The sequence below is a fragment of the Crotalus tigris genome, unplaced genomic scaffold (assembly GCF_016545835.1).
Source record: "Crotalus tigris isolate CLP2741 ecotype Arizona unplaced genomic scaffold, ASM1654583v1 scf7180000020588.15403103151:6194809, whole genome shotgun sequence".
In the NCBI taxonomy this organism is placed as follows: Eukaryota; Metazoa; Chordata; class Lepidosauria; order Squamata; family Viperidae; genus Crotalus; species Crotalus tigris.
The window spans coordinates 4,197,596-4,210,524 of NW_024098092.1; the positions used below are offsets into that span (position 1 = coordinate 4,197,596).

Here is a 12,929-nt window from a genome sequence, read left to right on the forward strand (position 1 = left end):
TGGAGAGATTCTTCCCCCCCCCCTTCCCCAGTTGGAGACGTGACCCCCTCCCTGGAAGCTTGAGACCCCCAGGGTTCACAGCCTGATGGAGACCCACAAAGTCCCTAAGCCTTCTAAACGACAGGTGTTAAAAGAGATGCAGGCAATCAGCCAGGGGGACGACGATGCGACCATCCAGGCAGGTGAGTTTATAGGTCCCCGGCAGAAGCCGGAGGCAGGAGCAGCCCAAGACAGTGTGAAGAGGGGCAGCCAAATGTGGTCGCTGGTCGCAGACTCCGAAAAGGCCAGGACTGGAGGCTTAGTGGGACTCTGAAAAGGTCCTTTAGCTCCTGCCCCAACACAGACAGGAGGACTCAAAGCTGGAAAACCCAAAGGTGCTTTTTTCAAGAGGCAACTGGACTTTGTTGTATTTCTTCTGAAGATGTTTCGCTTCTCACCCAAGAAGCTTCTTCGGCTCCAACCGGATGGTGGGAGAATGGAAGGATTTATACTCCTTGCAGAAAAAGCTGGTCTTTTGCGTCCTTTTAGAAAGCCGTTGAGGCCACTTGGAGGGTCACCTGAGTGGTGCAAACGGGCGTGGAGGCCTCCTTGGAACCGCTGGAAGGACCGTGCTGTGGAGCTGTCCTTTCTGCGGGGTGTTTCCTGCCCTGTGGCCCTCCACCCTTCAACCTCCTTCCATTCTTCCACACCCTCCGGTCAGAGTTGAAGAAGCTTCTTGGATGGGAAGCGAAACGTCTTCAAAGAAATACAATAAAGTCCAGTTGCCTCTTGGGAAAAAAAAAAACAAACCTTTAGGATAACCACGACCTGGATGACGGAGAATCTCCATAGGCGAAGCTGGAAAAGTTGAGCTTAGACCAAGAAAGTCCTGTAGAGGATAAACTGGGCAATGGATTACTACGTGTACCCCAATTTCTACTCAGAAGGCACTGCCTGCTGCCCTCTCCCCGTGCAGTTTTTTCTGGCTCCTTTGATAACATCCCGTGACTGTAGTTCTCCTTCTCCTTCCCTGCCCTGTTTTCCTTCTATGCCAGTGGTTCTCAACCTTTTTAATGCCGCGACCCCCAACCTACAGCCTGAAACATTTTGAATAAATCAGTGCTGGCAGTCGGCTGTGACTTGCCAGGCACTCCTCTGCATTTCCTCCCATTGGTGGGAAAAAGAAATAAAAATCAAGCTTGGGCTGATTATATCGGTTGACCACGCTCATTTGAACTAAATCAGTCACAAGCAAAGGACATTTGCCACTTCCTTACTTCTCTTATACTTAATTCAGCCAAATACCACAGAGGAAGCCTGACTGGAAATACAGAGAAGGGAATCCATTTCCAGGCGGGTGTGAAAACAACAACAACAACAACAACAATAATAAGGTCAGTTTAGATACAGAGGGCAATTTCTCTTCCACCTCTTCTTCATTTCATTAGGAAGAGCGAGATATTTTAAGCCACAGATGCTCAGGAGATTAAAAAAAAAAAAAAAGATGGCTCTTCTAAAATTAGTTTGGGTGCCATGTGTTGATTTGGTTTAAACAGACTGATTGCATTCCAGCAATTACTATTGTCTAATATGTCTATTGAAAGAGATGATGAGCTTCGTGCTTAGATGCAGTTCCTAAAGAGCAGCTGGGGAGATGGATATCTGCTTTTGACCAGGACCGGTGGCTCGCGTAATTGCGATATTCATTCTCTCCATTCAAACATGTACTGCAGCTCCAAGGTCCTTCCAGGAATGGATTGGGCAGGGGAGAATTCAGGCTCCTCCCATTCCATCAAAGCCCCTCCTACCACCTTGCTTTTTTTTTTTTAGCATTTGGTCTCTCTGGGCATAGAGATGGGAGCTGTCCTTTTTCTCTCTGCCTTTGCTCTCCTTCTAGACCAAGGGTCCTCAACTTTTAAGACTTGTGGACTTCAACTCACAGAATTCCTCAGCCAGGAATTATAAATGGATCTTAACAATCCATTTATAGCTCATGAGCTTAAGCTCTTTTTAAACTCCTATACTACACCCCCAAACCTCTAAAAAGATTTCGAAGGGGTTGAATTAGGCCTTTTCTTTCTTTCATCAGCCACATCTGTTCTCAGGACTCTTGCTATGTGTGATAATTCAGCACAGATAGAAGAAGGATGCGCCCACCAGCCAGACACTTAAGCATGCTACATCTCAGGAGGGTTTTTAGCCTTGATTGACTTATGGTTCAGAGTAATGCACCCAGCCAGAAATGCTGGATGTCTAAGAGGGCAGGCCAAGCGTAACATTGGCGAAAGAAGAATGTAAGCGTCACAGACACATCCCTGCCCAAAAAATAAAAAATGATTCCAAAGGTTGACACACCAGAGTCTTGATGGGACAGCACGTTTGACCAGGCTTCTGTCAAAGTGTCGCAAAAGCAAACTCTGTACATTTCAGCCACCCCTGAATTTCCAGATTTTATAGGCAGAGAAGGGAGAAGAAGCAGGTTTGATGACTAGCATTAAACATCATGGAACTGAAATGAAATAATAATAAAAAAATGACTCGCGCTAAGATCAATTTTCCTTATGTTAAGGACAGACTGGTCCACTCCTTCTGGTTTAACCGGAGGGCAGTTACGTAAGTTTGCCAGCTTCTTTTGTTTTACTGTAATCAGTATGCTTTATCTGGTAAACACAGGTAGGGTAACTATATTAAATGTTTTCTTCTGTGGCTTTAAGTTTTCATTTATTGGCTCATCTTTGGTTAATTACTTTGTAATTATGTTATTCTTGTATAAAGCACAATCCACGGGTGCTCCCTAGCAGGATGGTGCTTGTCTATTGTGTTTTATATGAGAACGCAAAAGATAATTACAAAGTGATTAACCAAAGATGAGCCAACAAGATAATTTTAAGCGAGGATTCAATCAGCCCCAAAATCTAGGTCTCTTGTTTTTTCTAAAAAGATTGCTCTTTTTATAGCAACCAGGTGTTTGATTTACCAATGCTCCTTGGTGACTTCAGCATCAAAGAGATAAAATAAGTGTAATTTTATCATTGTACCTATTTTTAATATGCCTTTTTTCGGTTCTAACTTTGAAACAGAGTAGTATGGTAAGCGTTGATCTTAAGCAGGATGGTTTTTAAAACGGATAAAACTGTACAGTTCTATATTTTGTAGAGCTTTTGACAAAGGATGGTTTTTTTCCCCAGAAAACCACTGCGTTTGCACAACTAGTAAATTGTTCTTTTTTCTTAGCACTTGAGACATGCTGACATTGTAAACCGCTCAGAGAGCGCTGCAAAGGCACAATGGAGCGTTATATAAGTCTAAGTGCTTTTGCTATTTCCCCCCCCCTACTTTTATTCAGATCAAAGGCAAACTGTCACCCCATTTTAAAACTTATATTTTATATTCACTGGGTGAGTTAAATTCTACCCTCAGTCTTCCTTCCTCTCTTCTCTCTCTCTGCCTCCCAAGTCCATTTCAGAGAAGTGATGAATAACACAAAGGATTCCTAAATATACTTCGCTAAATTTCAGGGTGCACCAGATAAATTATATTATTATAGCTTAAGCGCAGACACACTAATATAATATTGCTTGATTAAATGAACATATAGCAAACCCAGAGAGAACACCTTCACCAAAACCCATCCCTACTTTGCTGCAACCAAGATTGAAACATACAGAACTCGTGTGAATAAGAGACGGAGCAGTAAAATATCACAGGCAACTATCCATAATCATACCCATCTGATGACTGGCCTTATATTTATTTCAAGACCTCTAACACAAACACTGGAGATGACCAACATGATTGTCCTATTGCTGTTATCATCCAGAGGTTCTTCATATCCAATCAAAGTTTACCCTCCTGAAAGTTTAGACTTTGTGCAAAGTAACAAAAAGAGCGTGTCTGTGCTATTTGCCAGATAATGGTATATTCAGAATGGGCTATCAAATTTCTTTGGGTCATCTGCAGATTAAACATACAGTTATCTGGTCCCTCACTGGAAAATGAACCTTTCCAGACGAGGAGCTCAGCTGCAGATTGAAGCGGAAGAAAAAACAGGGCCAAGAGTGTGAGTTGAATACAGAGGACAATGTTCTCTCTGAGAGATAGATAGATAGATAGATAGATAGATAGATAGATAGATAGATAGATAGATAGATAGATAGATAGATAGACAGAGAGAGAGAGAGAGATGATAGATACTGTAGATTAGATAGATAGATAGATAGATAGATAGATAGATAGAGATGATAGATAGATACTGTAGATAGATAGATAGACAGACAGACAGACAGACAGACAGACAGACAGACATGGATGATGGATGGACAGATAGATATGCATAGAGTAGATAGGGAAAGATGGATGGGCGGATATGGATAAATAGAGTGGGTAGGAAGAAGAGAGGAAAGTGGGGGGGACAGGCCCAGTGGCTGAGAAAAGTCAAATCAGTAGGTCTTTCTCAGCCCAATGAGGTCAAGCTGAAGACGAGTGGGGCCCCGGGCAGCTGTTGACTCAACTCAACTCCATCTGAGGTCATCTCCAAGCACCAATCCGACCCTTCGCTTGCCAAAGTATAATGTGACTCTTATTCCCCCGACTCTTGTGTGCTGCTCAGGAACGTCGAAAATCCAATTCAGAGGTTATGGAGAGGACCTGGAACAGTTTCCTTCTCCAATTCAGAAGGCAGAACTGCTCTCCAGCTGAGGGTTGCTCACTCACCCAAACTAAGAGGCAGTGCTCTTTTTTGCACTTTTCCCTGTCCTCACCTCTTCCTCCTCCTCGTTCCCCCCCCCCCCGCCTCCACACAGCCTGAAAGCACATGTAACCACGTGTGAGTCCACCTTTGAACGACATCCAGAAATTGCAACTGGGGCAACAGCTAGACTACTCACCGGGTGCCAAGTGCTTGCTGGACACAATTTAATATCTCTGGGTTGACCTTTAAGGCCCGAACGATCTTGGGAGAGCTGGACTATTGGAGGGACAGCCTCTTCCCTTACAGGCCTCTCCAGATTTACTGACTGCAAAAGGAATATAAAAATGCCCTCTCTTTCGAGGGCCAGCCTAGCTGCCTTCCCCTCTCTCCTCCTCTGGAAAATCCATAAAAACACCGTCCTTTTGCTTAAGAGTTCCAACTCTTGCTTGATTTGAGCAGGAGTTCGCGTTTTTAACGCTTTGCGTTTGCATCCGGTCCTCGAGGATTTGAGTGGCCGAGCGGGAAAATGGGAGCAGGAGTCACAGGAATGCATAAATGATGTTTGAGAGAGAGCTTTCCTTGCAAACGGAATTTATTTTTTTTACCCACCGTGGCATCTTCAAGACACACCAAGCTACAGGTGCCATAATTTTCAGACCAATTGCCTTTGTGACAATTCTGGACACTGCCTGGCAGTTTTCTGGACAATATTTCTCAGAAGTGGTTTGCCATTACCTCCTCCTTAGGGCTGGCCCAAAGTCACCCATCTGGCTTCAGGTCTAGAGTGGGGCTAACAGCCGCCACTGTCTAGTCTGGGGCTTTAACCATTACTGAGTCTCAGAAGACAGCGACATAAATGGGAGGTCCTTGTTCCTCTCTGAGTTTGGTTTTTTTTCTTGCCCAAACTACTCAAAATAGCACTGATGATGTTACCTAGTTGGGTAATGAAAGGTCTGCAAGAAAGCGACCAAGCTTAGAGAGCATCAAGGAGACCTTATTTTAATCCTCCTTTAAAGTTACACCACTTCACGCTTTATTCTTCTTCTAAGCCAGTGGTTCTCAACCTTTCTAATGCCGCGACCCCATAATACAGTTCCCCAGGTTGTGGTGACCCCCAACCACTTATACATCACCACGTGCCAGGGGCGTGGCCAAAGAAAAGGGGAAAAAATGGTGGACAGCCTTGTTTGGTGACCCCCGTGAAATGGTCGCTCGACCCCAAACGGGGTCCCGACCCCCAGGTGGAGAACCACTGTTCTAAGCCACAGGATAGGTCTTTTTAAAGACAGGAATGAAGCTGGGGTGACCTTATTAAGGTTCCCTCCTTTAAAATTCACTCTCCTTTCCTGAAAAAGAGTTAAAATGCTTCCTTCCCACATTATGCTAACCTGAGGATTGTTGTGGGTAAGTGGCTGAATTTGCATTTTAGGCGATGCTATGGAATCCTGGATCACTGGTTAGGTTTCCTGGTTTTTTTGTTGTGGTTGTTGTTGTGGTGGTGGTTGTTTTTGCCAAAGGAAAAGCATCTTTTATTAGAGGTTAGCTTTTCTTTCCCGGATTTATCAAATGTTGGATCTCCCTTAACATTCTCCCTTTTTCTTCTCACACTCTATTAACTCATTCCTGGAGTCTGTCAAAGGAGAAGACAAAATACTTTCATCCAGTGCCAATTTTTATGTGACTGATTATCTCCGCTGCTTTAATTTGTTCCATCTGGCACTTAAGGTTAGATGATTTATTGGTCAGATGCTGTCAACCGCTTTGGGATTGTTTGGAAAAAAGAAAAAAAGAAAGAAAAAAAAAGGAAGGGGAAAAGGATTAAGCTCCAGGAAGTGGAAGAGAGAAAATAAATGATCGCCAATTCTGATAAAAAAATGGGAAATCGTGTTTTGAAGGCTTGCTTCCTCTTGCGCAGACCAAACAAACACAACGGGAGGTTTCCTGACTTTCAATTTTGATTGGAATCTTGGTATTCCTTCCCTTCTGCAGTAGCCTAGACATAAAAAGTGCAATTGACTGCAGATTTCCTAAGGTGGAAAGCCCATTCAACTCTTTTTGCTTAAGAATTTTGGATTTCCTTAAAGGTGAATCTGTGTCCAAACATTTTGCAGTCGTTTTTTTTTTTTTTTTTTTTTTAAACTTGTTCTGTTTTAGAAATTGTAAATTCAGCGAATCCAACTTGGAATTCTTTGCAGATTCTTAACAGAAAAATGGCTTTCTTTTTTTAACACTCCCCCCCCCACCCCATGCCCAATTTTTCTTTCAGAAATTTAGCACTGGAATGTTTTGCGTTCATTTTCTCAGTCCCTTCCAATAATTTCTGGTTACCATGGTGCACCTCGCTTGCCGTTCAGAGTCCCAAATATTTCCATAACGCAGCAAGATTTCAACGCTCAGACTAGAAGGAGAGGATGCAAGCAAGCAACCAACCAACCCACTCCCCAGTTAGGTAGCTACTGAATATTTTCATGGCAAGAGAACCATAAAACACTTCTGGGATTCTACAGGCTGTTAATTAAAGTTATTTACAATTCCTAAATGCAGCCCTACCTTTCCAAACCTGGGGGGGGGGGAGGAAGCAAAGGTAGACTCTAGACAGAAATGAAGGAAAAAAAGTAGGAGGGGAGAAAATTTATATCAATTCTTCCCCCCACCCCATTCCTTGTAGGAATTCTTTTTTGAAATGTTTTTAGTCAGAAAAAGGCCTTTTGAAAAAAAAACATTATTTCCGTCGCACGTTATTTCTGTCGCTAATTGTCTATGCCGATTTAATTAGAGCATTTTAAGACATAAGATGGAAGTGAGATCTGGCAGTCTAATAGCTAAGGGGCTGTCACTGAGAGGGGGGGGGTCCACCTCTTCTCCAAAGCACCTGAGGGCAGTCAGGACAAGGAGCCATGGATGGAAACTCATCAAGGAGAGAAGCCACCTGGAATTAAGGAGGAATTTCCTGACAGTGAGGACCATAAACCAGTGGAACAGCTTGCCACCAGAGGTTGTGGGCGCTCCATCAGTGGAGGCTTTTGAGAAGAGATCGGACAGCCATTGGTCTGAAATGATACGAAGTCTCTGCTTGAGCAGGGGGTTGGACTAGAAGACCTCAAAGGTCCCTTCCAATTTGGTTATTCTGTTATTCTAAACTAGGCTCGTCCTCCTACCTGGCCTGGGATCTTATTAGGTCTTTGGAGCTGAGCAATCCTCCAGTGAAACCTCCACAGGGTTGTTGGGAAACTGGGAGATGGGAGATATCCTGTAAAGTACGAGCTGGTTAGCAGGCAGAAGTCTCAGGAACATGGGGCCTGTTGCACCTCGACAGGAGAGGGGAAAACGTACTACAGGCTGCAATGTTGGAGGCAGCTTCTGAATAAGCTCACTCTGTTTAGGAAGCAAAAAGACCTTGTCAATACTGCATGATCTAAAAGACACAAGACGTTGCGCCACGAACCTCTTAGCAGGAAGAAGGGTGGGGACCAGAGCTGGCTCTCCTCACAGATAAGAGAGATGGAATTTGCTACCTCAAGCTGTGAAAATTGCACACTTAGGCAAGGCCTGAGAAAAACGGTGCAAAGAGTCTACTTATATATATATATATATATTCATAGGGTTAGGTTTCGCGTTGTGTTTTGTTTTTGCAATATGCACAGAGCTATTAAGGCTTATTTTTCCCCCAGAAAGACTTTGCATTCTTTCTGTTTTCCTGATTTCTTCCCCCCCCCCCCCGAGATCCACTGCACCATATTCTAGGCACACAAGGAAGATTCTTTGTCAATCTGGGACCAGCTCCACATGTGGTTTGCTTGAATCCAGAACAGCACGAGTGTTTTCATGGCACCGCAGTGACTTTGTGGAGCTCACCGATGGGTCTTTCTCTCATTTATTGGGGGGGGGGAACCCTACCATGTTTTCCGGGTTTTGGATCCATCAGCAATTTTCTCAAGGGGAAAGAGAGCTGGATGGCTTTGCAGATCTGTTGCATAAGAATTATTATTATGATTGTTATTATTATTTGCAAACGAACACAGGATAAAGTAAAGCTGTAGACTACAGTCCATTTATTCCCCATTTCTTTCATCTGTCATGATGTACGGCAGCTTGGAGCAGGGAAGGGATGAAATGACATTGCTTGTTCCTGGTTTCCATGCCAGTTTGGATGGACAACACTCTACAAGCTGCTTGTGTGTGTGTGTGTGTGTGTGTGTGAAAGCAATGAGCATGGCCAATGCCTTTCAGTAACCTACCTGATTCACTCATATGTAGAAACTGAGTTCAAAAACAAACATATATCTCCTTCTAATATCAGATCGGTTCTGAGTCATGTGCTGGAGAAGGCTCCATGTCACACTGCTGTCAACTACTGAATAGAGCTGGAAGGGACCTTGGAGGTCTTCTAGTCTAGCCCTCTGCTCGAGCAGGAGAACCTATGCCATCTCGGACAAGTGACTGTCTAGTCTCTTCTTAAAAATCTCCAGCGATGGAGCGCCCACGATTTCTGGGGTAAACTGTTCCACTGGTTGATTGTCCTCACTGTCAGGAAGTTCCAGGTTGCTTCTCTCCTTGATCAGTTTCCAACCGTTGTTTCTCGTCCTTCCCTCTGGTGCTCTGGTGAACAACCTGGCCCCTCTGCCTTGTGGCAGCCCTTCAAATACTGGAACGCTGCTATCCTGTCTCCCCTATTTCTTCTTTTCTTTAGACTAGCCAAACCCAAGTCCCGCAGCCGTCCTTCGTATGTTTTAGCCTCCAGGCCTTGGATCATCTTAGTTGCTCTTCTCTACTGCGCTATGCTTTCAAAACAACCTCACCCACTTCAAAGTTTGGGCTTAGATACAGACTCGCTCCGATGCAGAAGTGGGACAGAGGTAACCCCGGCATTCGTCAAATTCCAGGACGCTACTGCCCTCTGCAGTCCTCCACAAAGCAGATCTCTGATGTGTTACGGAAGCGGCGCCTTAAGGGCGTCCATCCCTCCAGCAGTATCCGAAAGCCGTGCTTGTCCTTCACACCTCTCAGAAACTGCCAAAAGAATTTGAGAGAACCAGTGAATTCTGGAGAAGGGGAGAAGTGGAACCGGCACCCCCTTACATAGGTCAAGAAAATGACGGTATGTAAGACCTTCAACCCTTCACTGCAACAGGTCTCCTGTTTGGGGGCAGGCAGAATTTTTCTCAGCCCAACCATGAGCATCTGAGGACTTCTGAGCATTAGCAGCCGCCCTGAAAAATACCCCTAGACTTTCTCCCGCCTTTCGGAATTGCTTCAAGGATTGCAACCAGGAAGGGGGTTTGAACTCCTGATCTTGCAAAGTCTGGACCTTCGTTGTCTTCCAACTGCTGGTGGATCATGGAATAACAGAGCTGGAAGGGACCTTGGAGGTCTTCTAGTCCAACCCCCTGCTCAGGCAGGAGACCTTATACCATCACCGCCAAATGGTTGTCCAATCTCTTCTTAAAAGCTTCCAGTGATGGAGCGCCCACAGCTTCTGATAGCAAGCCGTTCCACTGATTAATTGTCTCCGCTGTCAAGAATTTCCTTCTTGGTTCTAGGTTGAATCTCTCCTCTGTTTGTTTCCATCCGTTCTCGTCTTGGCTTTTAGTGCCTTGGAAAAGAGGTTGACCCTCTTTTTTGAGTATTGGTGAAGAAAACCTTCTCGGTTGCGACTCATCCACTACAGTCCATCCTATCCCATGTGTAGTCAATGATGGAGAGTTGGTATAACTTCATTTGTCAGCCTGCCAGGCTGTTTTTCAAGATGGAGGGGTGGACGTCATGCCAAAGCCTTGACAGAAATCAACAGATTGTTCCCTACATTCTTAGACCAGCTTTTTTTTTTTCTTCTCCTTTTCCAAAAGTCAATTCAACAGCTCTAGATGATAACAGCTTGTTCCCTAGGATACGTGGCCATGCAGTCTAAGCCACATCTCCCTTTCCAGAAAGAGTTCTTTGATTGCTAAACCAAGGTTTGGAAACGGCTTTTGATGAGACAGGTTAACTTCAGGTCGGCGGTAACATCCCATTTGACGGGCAAACTCACACGGGCTGACAGCTTACTGCGTTAGTGGCATGATTTATATGTATTTCTATCGAGAGGCAAGATGGCTTAAAGTGAGATTTTACAAATGCAAAGACAAATAAGGCGAAGGGGGGGAAAAGCTGTTTGATCAGCACGTGTAAAAACCTCAAAGAGCAACCAAAAAAAACTGAATGTGATTAAGTGGTTCAATTTTCAGAGGTTAATTAGGTCTTTTAATGATCAGTTGTGATAACTCTTAAGAGTCCCTGACAATGTGGAGGTATCCAAATGTTAGAAATAACGATGGTAGTGGAATGGGCGTGAATGCCTTGAAGGTCTGCAGTGCTTATAATGTCCATTATGTGCCCTTTTAAAAAAAAATTAAATTAAATTAAATTAGTACAAAAATGTCAACCCACCTATCTACTCTTGGGCTACAAAGGGGAACCTGGCAGTAAATTATTACAGTCTCGGAGCTGGTGTCTTCTCTGTGCCAAGCAACTTCCTATTTAAAGTGCCTTAATTAAAAGTTAAAATGGGTTGGAGAATATGATGTCTGATAGAGGGCCTGTTCTTAGCTTAGTATGCGATTAGAGTTTAGCCAGTTGTGGCTCATTCAGCAGACTAGCATCGGAAAAAAAAGAAACAATGGTGCGGGATAATATCTGAGAATAGAGATATACAGTAGAATCACGTTTTGTCAGCCTGGCAGCCCAGCAATATCCTTCCAGGAACGCACAAAGAACGTCAACCAAACACTCACAGTGAGTGCACCTCAGATGTGTATACAAAGGAAACTTGTGAACACAAAGGAGAAAGCTCTGAGCTCTCCCCCCACGGCTTGGGACAGAGAAAAGAATGCAGAAAAAGTTGTGGTAGGTGTCCCAAATGATGCAGCAATGTGACATTTGGATCCTTCTGTGAAAGGGCCCGAGGACCCCAACAAAGAATTTGATTCAGTGCCCTGCTTCAGGGGGGCCTCTTGTGTAGTAGCCCTGTGCCTACACATTTCACCCTCTGAGGAACAGCCCTAGGTCCATCCTTTCTGCAATGGGTTTCTCTCTCTCTCCAGATGTAAAATGCAGACAGAAAGGAGTGCAACTGCGTTTCCTTAACCACACACTGGCTGCCATCCAAACAGGATGGAGGAGGGAAAGGCCACCGAGATGGGAGAAGGCTGTGATCTTGTTATCTCTTTCAAACCCCTTCCAATTCAATTTACACCAGGGAGAGGAAACGCAACTGGAGACCAGGGCAAGCTTTGTCCCGTGGCCAAAGTTCCCGTCAAAAAAGCACATTAAAAAAAAAAAAAAGACAGAAAAGAGAATAGCTAGAAATGACGAATAACAACATCAGCTAGCTTGGACTTGCTAATGGATCTCAACCGAAACGGCTGAAGCCTCTGAAGGAAGACTTAAAACATTTAAAGGCCAGTGAACGCAGGTTTTGTGCGACTCTTTTGTAAAGCACCCACAACCCTCATTTTGTGAATGTGCCTGTCCAGCCTCTTAATGCAACCAAACCTGCAACCAAACAGGTTGTTTACTTCCACAGCAAACACTCCTGAGCCACAGAGCCAGGCTGCCTCCGATACGCTTCCTATTTTGTGTACAATTTTGCAGCAAGTCAACACAGCTAAATATGGGATATCTCCTTCACACACACACCAGGATACTGCTACTCATAAACAAGCCATCAAGGATTTAGACTGGGGTTTTTAAAAGACAGCATAGCAGACAATGCTATTATTCCCAGACTCAGCCAAGGGCGACCGCAATTTGGATGACGCACCTCAAATGAATGCCTGTTTAATCCCAATTTAACTTTGTTTTGGGAAACATCCGTGCAGGAATGGACCAGGTGACTTTCATCAATGGACGCCACCTCTTCCTTCCGGATTGCTTTGAAATTCCGATCCCGTCTCTGACCGTAATCCTCCTTCCCTCTAATCCCCCTTCCAAGTGGAGGCATTAGCGTAGTTAAGAACAGAATCTATTTTAAAAAGGGAAGTTACCTGTGCTGGAAAGGCTAGGCCTAGGTATCTCTCCTTTGTTGTTGTTAATTGCGAAGTCGTGTCCGACCCATCGCGACCCCATGGACCACGTTCCTCCAGGTCTTCCTGTCCTCTATCGTCTTCTGGAGTCCATTCAAGTTCACGCCTCCTGCTTCAGGGACTCCATCCAGCCACCTCCTTCTCTGTCGTCCCTTTCTTCTCTTGCCCTCCATCTTTCCCAGCATCAGGCTCTTCTCCAG

General features: G+C 44.6%; 1 protein-coding gene across 5 annotated transcripts in view; it reads right to left on the reverse strand.

Moving 5' to 3' along the window:
* The window catches only part of PLCH2 (phospholipase C eta 2), a 108,355-nt gene that overhangs the window by 82,967 nt on the left and 12,459 nt on the right, over positions 1 to 12,929 (reverse strand). The gene's annotated exons all lie outside the window — the stretch shown is intronic.